The sequence below is a fragment of the Vanellus vanellus genome (genome assembly GCF_965231255.1).
Source record: "Vanellus vanellus genome assembly, chromosome: 15".
In the NCBI taxonomy this organism is placed as follows: domain Eukaryota; kingdom Metazoa; phylum Chordata; class Aves; order Charadriiformes; family Charadriidae; genus Vanellus; species Vanellus vanellus.
The window spans coordinates 1,954,585-1,964,991 of record NC_138920.1 but is presented as its reverse complement, the minus strand read 5'-3'; positions in this window follow the sequence as shown (position 1 = coordinate 1,964,991).

Sequence of the window (10,407 nt, the reverse complement as noted above, 5' to 3'; positions counted from 1 at the left end):
CGCTGTAAGAAGGAGTGTTTTTCTTCAAGCGCCGCTAAGTCCTTCAGTCTGTGCAAAGAGAAAGGCAGACGAGTGTTGAATGTAAACACATTCTTCTTTCCAAAACCAAGAGCACATACTGTGTCCCAGAGATGGCAGTTGGACCGATTTCCAATGCCTTTCTACAGAGACCTAAGATCGCGGGAATTTTCCTGACTGAGGAATTGTCAGTACAGAGGTGCCACAGTGCTTATGACGGTGATGGGCAAATCTCTCCCAACTCCTTTAGCACAGCCCCGGGGAGCAAAAGGCCTGCACAAGAGACAGAGCTCTCTTTACGCTGCCCATCGAGGAATCCAAGACGCAGCCACAGAAGGGAATGTTCCTCTTCTGGGGAGGAATAACCCCATGCACCAGTACAGGTTGGGGCTGCCCTCCTGGAGAGCAGCTCTGTGGAAAGGGACCTGCGAGTCCTGGTGGACAACAGGATGACCGTGAGCCAGCAATGTGCCCTGGTGGCCAAGAAGGCCAACGGCATCCCGGGGTGCATCAAGAAGAGTGTGGCCAGCAGGTGGAGAGAGGACAACCTCCCCCTCTGCTCTGCCCTGAGGAGGACACATCTGGAGTACTGTGTCCAGTTCTGGGCTCCCTGTCTGAAGAAGGACAGGGAACCACTGGAGAGGGTCCAGCAAAAAGCTGCTCCAGAAAAAGATGATGAGGGGACTGGAGCGTCTTTCTTATGAGGAAAGCCTGAGGGATTTGGGGCTTTTTAGTCTAGAAAAAAAGAACACTGAGGGGGGATCTTATCAATGCTTATAAATACTTAAAGGCAGGGTGCCAGGGGGATGGGAACACTCTTTGCCCAGTGGTGCCCAGTGACAGGACAAGAGGTAACGGGAACACACTTGAGCAGAGGAAGTTCCATCTAAACCTCAGGAGGGACTTCTTCCCTTTGAGGGTGGCAGAGCACTGGCACAGGCTGCCCAGAGTGGTGGGGGAGTCTCCCACTCTGCACACATTCCAAACCCGCCTGGACGCCGTCCTGTGCAATTGCTGTAGGTGACCCTGCTCTGGCAGGGGCTGGGACTGGGGGAGCTCCACAGGGCCCTTCCAACCCACACCGTTCTCTGTCATTCTGTCATTCTGTAACAGCAAAGTTGAAAACACCTTTACCTCTCTTGAAGCTCCATCTTCTCCACATCCCTCTGCGCTTGTAAGCACATCACGCTGGAGTTGAGGCGGGAGCAGTTTGCAATTACGGAGCCAGAAAGCCTCATTTGCTCTGCCTTCAGCTCCGACAAATCTCTGCAGAAGAACAAAGAAAGGGCCAATGTTCACACCACCATCATTAGCAGCTGACTCGCTTCTGAAGCACGGCATCGCGCAAGAGTAAAAGCTGGCGGGAAAGATGGCATCTCTCTTGGGGACGAATCACTCCTCTGACACTCTGGCATCAGGACGCACCGTGGCGAGTGAGCAAGGAGTCTCCTGCAGAGCCTTAACTAACCCATCAGCCAGGCTCAAAACAGCAGGTGCAGAAGGGAAGCGACATTGTCCTGCAGGAGATCTCGCCTCAGCTTCCACTCACCGGTCCGTGGCAGTCTTCATCTCCAGGAACTGATGGCGGAAGGTCACCACTTGACGCCACAGGTCGAGGAGACAGTTACGGTCATCCCTGAAGTGGCTGTCATAACGCTGAAGATGCAAAGACAAAAAGAAATGCTGGTTCAGCCTTTGCTGTCACTGTACAAGTCTCTCAGACGGGAGATAGTACAACCACCACGGCATGGACTCCTTTCAGAACCGTTCCAACAGGGGCATGAGGGACTGAAGAGGCACCACAGAAGCGTCCTCAGGAGAGCTGCCACCTGACTGCAAAGAAGGCAACATACACCCTCCTCCTGCAGGAGGGGCTCTCAGCAAAGCAAGCTCATCCCCATTCATCATCTCTCTCTGGTCTCTGCGGCTCTGGGCCAAGATTTAACACCTATCAGGAAGACCAGCGCTCCCGTGGGACCACCCTACAGCGCCCAGCAACAGCAGCGTTTGCCGTTAGGACCGAGCAGCACAGCCACAGCACGTAGGCCACTTCCATCACCACAACTTGCTGACACAGTCTCGAGGCCACAAATAAAACGCATTCTCTCGCCACGCTGCCATCGCCTCTGACATTCCCGCAGACCAGCCTCACCTCACGTTCCGCGCACCATTCCCTCTCCTTCGCTTCCAGCTCCTCCCGGGACCTCATCCAATCTGCCCTCAGTTTGCCAACATCTTCTTGGAGGGCTGCGTTCACCTCGCTCACGTTCTCCAGCTGCTGCCACAGGAGAGCGTTCACTTCGGCCAGATTCTCACACCTTGCAAAGGGAGGAACAGCAGTGAGGTCACTCAACAACCACCGTCCACCAGCAGCATCCTCGGCATTTCCCAGCTCCCCCAGCTCTGACGGCGTTCCCAAACTGAGCGGCAGTAAAAGCGCTTTCAGGCATGAACCCAGAAGGCGCTCTGATGGCAAACTCGGTGCCTTCTCCTTGCTTTAAGCCTTCCATTGCCGTCTACACTTTTGGTTGCCCCTTCCTCTTCACTCTGACGGTGCTCACAGTTAACGGCTTGCCTCCCCTTCCTGCTGCCTGACCACTGGACGCATCACTGCTCTAGAGCATTGGCCCGAGTCCCTCACCTACTGAACCACGGAATAATTCAGGCTGGAAAGGGACCCTTGAAAGTTACCCAGAGGAGCCCTCCGCTCAAAACAGAGCCATTCAGCACACAGCACTCTGACTGCACCACAGAACACGCTGTGGACCTTTCTCCTCTCAAAACGGTTTACCCAACCATGTCCCCTGGGGAGTAATACTGACAGGTTTTCCCTCACTTGCGTGAGCATCCGGGATACCGAGTATGAGGGAACGCTTCTTCCTTGTACCTTTGCTGCTCCTCCTCCAACTGAAGCAGTGCTTTCTCCAGGATGTCGTCTGCTGTGGCTTCCCACCTGCCTGGGAGGGAGCCCTGAAGAAGAAAGGAAATGTTTAGTAAAACGCTTCTCTTCTCCTCGCTACCGCCAGCATCCATCGCTGTCCCCTCCCCTCGGTGGGGGTGTCTCAGGAGCTGGTGGCTTCTGCCAGGCATAACAAATGGGTCACGACTACAGAGAGGAAGGGAGGGGAAAGGGGTTCCTCCATGCGAGCAGCTCTCCTCAGTCTCCCACTGCTGCACTCTCACAGCGGGGGATCCTCAGCTCACGACCGCGAGGGCTCACGTGGACCTCAAGCCCGGGAACGCTCTCCTACGCTCCCACCCTCCGTTCCCTACGTCTCCTTTAGCCGGGAAGCTTAGAGAAAGCACAGAACCGGCTCCGTATGTTGGACGCCACCATTCTTGCCTTCCCAAACCCATTCTTTCTCAGAGACAGCCACAGGATGGCACAGGCCCTACGGCCCTCTCCCGAGACCCAGCACAAACCGTTACCCAGCAGTACAGCACTCCTGCACAGGACTAAATCCCTTCTTCTCGGCGTCTGCTGGACGGGCATCGCTGGGACTACCGGCTGCTCTAACAACGGCCGCCGGACAGAACCCTCCGCTCGCAGCAGCTCGCTGTCCTCTCCCACGGAGAGCTTCTCTCTCTGCCCGCGCCACCCAACGCCACGCGCACCATCTTCCCGCAGCGCCCCGCACACTCACCCCGCCGCCTTCCAGCCGCTGCTCCAGCTCTCGCCAGCGAGTGCGGTACCGCAGGAGCTGGAGGGAGGGAGAGCCGCCGTGAAGAGGAGCGGAGGCAGCCGGGCAGCGAGCGGGCTCCTCCCGCCCCGGCTCTGCCCTCAGCCCAGCACATGCCCCGGCGCTGCCCATCTCCCGGGAAGTTTCGCCTCCCTCCAGGACGGCGGAGCCCCGGCGGGAGGCTCGGGGGTGCCCGCGGCAGGGCCGGGCGCCCACCACGCCGGGCCGGGCCGGGCGGAGCGGGGCGGCTCCCGGGGCCTCCCTCCGCCGAGGTCCAGGCTCGGCGCCGTCCCGGGCCCGGGGAGGGCCCCGCCGGGGCCGCGCCTTCGCCCCCCGAGGGCTCCGCCGCCGAGTGCCCTCTGCGGGCCCCGCCACCGCGGCCCGGCCCCGGGCAGCTCCCCCCGGGCGGGCGCCCCCGCTCCTCACCTTCGCCTGCAGCTGCCGCACCAGCACCGCTTGCCGGTGCTGCGCCTCCTGCGAGCTCTGCAGCCGGCGCTGCAGGGAGGCCCGGCTCGGCGCCGCCATGCCCCCGCTCGCCAGCCGGGCTCCGCCGCCCGACGGGCCCCGCGGCGGGGGCTGCTCCGCGGCCGGCCCCGGCGGACCGCGGCCCGGCGCCCGCCGGGGCGGGCGGAGCGGCTCCCCCTGCCCGCCGGGCGCCACCGGGAGCCGGGCGGCGGGGCGGGAGAGGCGGGCTGGCTCGGGGCCGCGCTGTGGCGCCGGGCGCTGCCCTCCTGGCTGCGGGTTGAGGGTGCTGCCGCGGGGGAGAGGCCGCCGCGGCCGCCCTTTGCTCCGGCGAGCTCCGCTCGGAGACCGTTCCCGGCCCCGGCCGATGTTGGGGGCCCGCGAGGGGGGGCGCGGGGGCAAACGGGCCCCGCGAGCGGAGTGCCGGGGGGAGCCGGGGCCGGCGCGCGAGAGGGCCGGTGCCGCGGGGCCGTCGCCCGGGGAAGGCGGCGGAAGGGCCGCAGCTCCGCGGAAGGCTCCGCTGCGAAACCCCGACGGGCGCGGGGAGAAGCGGGGCGGGAGGAGGTGGCCCCGAATCGGGGGGAACCACATCGGGGCTCTTCACCCGCGGTGCAAACACCAGTGGAGCTTTTTCTGCAGCTCTGCAATGAAGTGGAATCGGACCAACGGACAGAGCAGCACTTGTCCTCTCAAAAACACCCTCCCCAGAAGGGACTGTCTCTGCGTGAGCCATAATAAATGTAGAAGAGAGGGTTATGTAGCCAGGGACCGCTTACCTGTAACCGAAACATTGACTGAAATTCATCGGGTATGCATTTACAAAAACAAAGTACACGCAGCATGGAACAAGTTTCGGCTTAAGGACAGAGTCACCGGAGCCTTCCCGGGAGAGCGGCTCCTTCCCCCGGCCAGCTCAGCACCGGCAGCCAGGACCCACCGGGGAGAGACGCACAGCCTCGACCCCGGCGGGAGGGAAGGAGGAAGGGAACGAGGAACGCAGGGAAGGAGAGAGGGACCGGACCCCTCCCGGCCCCCCGACTGCACACCCCCGGGCACCCCACACCCCGACCCCCGCCCAGGCAGCCTCACCTCGGCCGGGAGCACCAGGGCCGTGCACCCAGCCCCAGCCCCAGCCCCAGCCCCAGCCCGGGCTGCCCGCAACCCCAGGGCCGGCAGCGCTCCCCACCCGCCGCTAAGCAGCGGCTAATTAAGGAGGGGGCGGGGCCGCGGCTAACGAGCGCCCCGGGGACACCGCTCTCCAGCAGCCCGGGAACCCCGCTGCCGCCCAGTGCCCTCACCTCCGTAAGCGGGACCCCCTCTCTGCACAGGGACCCCCTGCCCGCGGGGCGGCCGTGCCAGCACTCCCAGCCCCCTCCAGCCCCGGGAACCCAGAGCAGCTGGGAACCACCACTCTGCAAAGGCCACGGGTGCCCCGAGCCAATGCCGCGGGAGCTTGGGGCTGAGAGACAGGAAGAAAACGCTTTATTTACAAAAAACAACTCCAACAACAACTGTTTACAAAAAGCAACTCGAACAACAACTATTTACAAAAATGAAAACAAAGTGAACACCAACTATGTACAATTCCTCCTCTTCAAACCTCCCCTCCTCTGCCGCCGGTCCCCAGATCTCTGCTGGCCCTGCAAGGAAAGCAAGCGGCACGGTCGTTTGGCTAACGAGCAGCCCCTCTCCTGGCAGAGCTGGGGGCTCCAGAGGCGGCTCCGCGGCTGCAGCTTCTTTGGGTCGGGGTTGGCGCCGATGGGCACTCGCTGTGCCACAACCCTGGGACACACTGGGGAGAGCGGGACTGTGCTGTCTGCACTGAGCCCCGGCTGGTCTTTGGGGGAGACTGGGCTTGCCCAGCCCTAAGGAACCGCTGCCTTCCCAAAGGAGACGGGTGCTCAGGGCAGCACAGTGGTGGCGGTTCTGCTGCCAGGACGAGGGCACCGGGCAGTGTCCCTGCAAGCAGGGACCACCCACCCCAGCACCCGCCCCAGCCTTGTGGCAGGCCACCCTCCCTCCCTGCGGGCATTAGATGGGGAGCACATGCCTGTCCTGTTGCTGGCTGGTCTATCTCCATTGGCATCTCCTCTTCGGTCCTCATGTCCACCTCCATCTCCTCGTCCCAATCCATGTCCACCTCCATCTCTTCCTCTGATTCCTCCACAACGTCCACATCCATCTCTTCTGCCATCTCAACCACAACATCCACCTCCATCTCCTCCACTGTCCCCAAACACACATTCTTGCCACTTGCCTTAGGTCTCACATCTCCAGCCTGGAAAGGGGAAAAGGAGGCAACAGCTCAGGCTGCGGGCAGGAACCGGCTGCTCCTGACAAGCATCCCTGCGGCACGAGCCCAGGGCACCCGGGGCTCCCCTGGGGATGGGTCCCTCCACCCAGGGGTGCTCCGTTGCAGCAGGGGACAAATAGCCCAGAAGGGCTTCTCCCAGCCCGTGGCCTTGCAGGGCTGTGTGGAGAGGCCAAGCCAAGCTCGAGGCCCCCCAATCTCCCCAGAGCAGGGTCCCCATCCCACCCCATCCCCGCCTGCTCCAGCCTGCCTGGGCACTGGGGGGTTCCCACCTCCCTGCAGCAGGGCCATACCAGCAGCAGAACAAGCCTGCTATTCCTGGGGGCCTCCATGGTGCCACACTGATGGCAGCAGAGAGGGGAAGGAGGTACCGGGAGCAGGTGGGAAGGGCTGGGTCGGGGGTGCCAAGTGTCAGGAGCAGGGGAGAAGGGCTGCAGGGGGAGCAGGGGAGAAGGGCTGTGCGGGGAGCAAGAGAAGTGCTGTGCTGTGCTTGTTGGGCACTGGCAGTTGTGGACGGAACACGGGCCATGGCAACGGGTGCTTAGGGTGCCGCCTGCACCAGGGGCGTTGGGGATGGCCCCTGAAGGGGCTGAAGCGTCATGGGGAACATGGGGGAATTTTTATGTACCCCTTGGGGCAAATGAAAGAGACTTACGTGCACAGATAGAAATCATAGAATCATGGGATGGTTGGGGTCGGAAGGGACCTTGAAGATCATCGAGTTCCCACCCCCCTGCTGTAGGAAGGGACACCTCCCACCAGACCAGGCTGCTCCAAGCCCCGTCCAACCTGGCCTTGAACACCTCCTGGGATGGGGCAGCCACAGCTTCTCTGGGCAACTCGCACCAGTGCCTCACCACCCTCAAAGTGAAAAATGTCTTCCTAATATTTAGTCTAAGTCTCCCCTCTTCCAGTTTAAAGCCATTTCCCCTCGTCCTATCGCTACATGCCCTAGTAAATAGTCCTCCCAGCTCTCCTATAGCCCCTTTATGGACTGGAAGGCCACAATAAGGTCTCCCCGGAGCCTTCTCTTCACCAGGCTGAGCAACCCCAACTCTCTCAGCCAGTCCTCACAGCAGAGGTGCACTAGCCCTCAGATCATCTTCGTGGCCCTCCACTGGACCCGCTCCAACAGCTCCATGTCCTTCTTACGTTGAGGGCTCCACAGCTCGACGCAGTACTCCAGGTCGGGTCTCACAAGAGTGGAGGAGAGGGGCACAATCACTTCCCCGACCTGCTGGCCACACTTCTCATGCAGCCCAGGATACGGTTTGCCTTCAGGGCTGCGATCGCACATTGCCGGCTCATGTTGAGCTTCTCCTCAATCAGCACACACAGATCCCTCTCCTCAGGGATGCTCTCCAGCCATTCTACACCGAGCCTGTATTAGTGCTTGGGATTGCCCGACTCAGATGTAGCACCTTGCACTTGGCCTTGCTGAACTTTATGAGGTTGGCGTGGGCCCACCCCTCCAGCCTGTCCAGGTCCCTCTGGATGGCATCCCTCGCCTCCAGCGTCTCTACCTCGCCACACAGCTTGGTATCAGCAGCAAACTTGCTGAGGGTGCACTCCATCCCACTGTCCATGTCTCCAACAAAGATGCTGAACAGCATGGGTCCCACTACCGACCCCTGAGGAACACCACCCATCACTGGTCTCCACTGGGGCACCGAGCCGTTGACCGCCACTCTCCGAGTGTGACCACCCAGCCAGTTCTTTATCCACTGAGTGGTCAGGAAGGAACACTGTGTTGGGCAGAATCCCCCCACCAGCAGCGGTTCTCTGAGGAGTCCACAGCGATACGCTACCAGCACATCCCTTCCCTCCACTTGCCCCAGCACCCATCCCGCAGCGCTTGCATGGGGCACCTCAGCCCGGCTGGGGCTCCATCCTCCAGCCCAGCTCTGCTGCCCAAAGTTGGCTCCTGAGCGCTCCCATCCCCAGACGGCTGCAGGGCAATGCTGGGGCTGTTCCTGCTCTCATCTCCAAGGCAAACCCCACTCTCTCAGCAGTTACAATCTCAATTTCCCCTTAAAGGGATCAGCGTGTGTTATGGTTTGAGAAACCCACAATTTATTATTATTTAGAAAGGGACTTGGGAGAAAACAAGGAAATCCAGGAGTTGAATTATAAACAGATTTAATAGAGTGAGATTAGATAAATGACATGAAAAGCACTAAAGAACCAACACTGATCCCAAAAGCAGTACACAATATGCAAAGATTATCCTCAGCCCATTCTGTCCGTGGAAGCTGTGCACAGCACCCCACACACTCACCCCTCCCACGTATTTACCGACCACTTTCTTTCTCCTTCCAAAACAGTGCAAAAGGGCTTTTATTAAGAGGAATCCAAAACCCCACTGGGACTCGGAGACACCGAAACAGGACAATTGCCCCCCTCCATTGCCCAGAGCCACACAGAACACGTTCCCGGGAAGGACACAAGACAGGGAGTGCCGGGGGGAGCCGGGGACAGCGGGCGAGAGGGCCCGGGCCGCGGGGCCGTCGCCCGGGGAAGGCGGCGGAAGGGCCGCAGCTCTGCGGAAGGCTCCGCTGCGAAACCCCGACGGGCGCGGGGGTAGACACCGCCCCGTTTCCCTCCCGGCTTTCGGTGGGACCGGCCCCGGCTGCGAGCGGGGCACGGGGAGAAGCGGGGCGGGAGGAGGTGGCCCCGAATCGGGGGGAACCACATCGGGGCTCTTCACCCGCGGTGCAAACACCAGTGGAGCTTTTTCTGCAGCTCCGCAATGAAGTGGAATCGGACCAACGGACAGAGCAGCACTTGTCCTCTCAAGAACACCCTCCCCAGAAGGGACTGTCTCTCCGTAAGCCATAATAAATGTAGAAGAGAGGGTTATGTAGCCAGGGACCGCTTACCTGTAACCGAAACATTGACTAAAATACATTTATCGGGAATGCATTAATACGCAGAAAGCACATTCAGTACGGGGCAAGTTTCGGCTTAAGGGCAGAGTCACCGGAGCCTTCCCTGGAAAGCGGCTCCTTCCCCCGGCCAGCTCAGCACCGGCAGCCAGGACCCACCGGGGAGAGACGCACAGCCTCGACCCCGGCGGGAGGGAGAGAGGGAAGGAGGAGACCCCGCCGGCCCCGCGTCTGCGCACCCCCGATACCGGCGGGAAGCGGCCCCTCCCCAGACCGGGCACCCCGCACCCCCGCCCGGGCACCCCACACCCCGACCCCCGCCCGGGCAGCCTCACCCCGGGCCAGCAGCAGCACGGCCGCGGTCCCCCGCCGCCGCCCCAGCCCGGGCTCGGGCTCGGGCTCGGGCTCCGCTGCCGCCGCCGCCCGCACCCCCATGGCCCGCAGCGCTCCCCGCCCGCCGCTAAGCAGCGGCTAATTAAGGAGGGGGCGGGGCCGCGGCTAACGAGCGCCCCGGGGACACCGCTCTCCAGCAGCCCGGGAACCCCGCTGCCGCCCAGTGCCCTCACCTCCGTAAGCGGGACCCCCTCTCTGCACAGGGACCCCCTGCCCGCGGGGCGGCCGTGCCAGCACTCCCAGCCCCCTCCAGCCCCGGGAACCCAGAGCAGCTGGGAACCACCACTCTGCAAAGGCCACGGGTGCCCCGTGCCAATGCCGCGGCAGCTTGGGGCTGAGAGACAGGAAGAAAAAGCTTTATTTACAAAAAACAACTCCAACAACAACTGTTTACAAAAAGCAACTCGAACAATAACTATTTACAAAAATGAAAACAAAGTGAACACCAACTATGTACAATTCCTCCTCTTCTTACATCCCCTCCTCTGCCGCCGGTCCCCGGATCTCTGCTGGCCCTGCAAGGAAAGCAAGCAGCACGGTCGTTTGGCTAACGAGCAGCCCCTCTCCTGGCAGAGCTGGGGGGTCCCGAGGCGGCTCCGCGGCTGCAGCTTCTTTGGGTCGGGGTTGGCGCCGATGGGCACTCGCTGTGCCACAACCC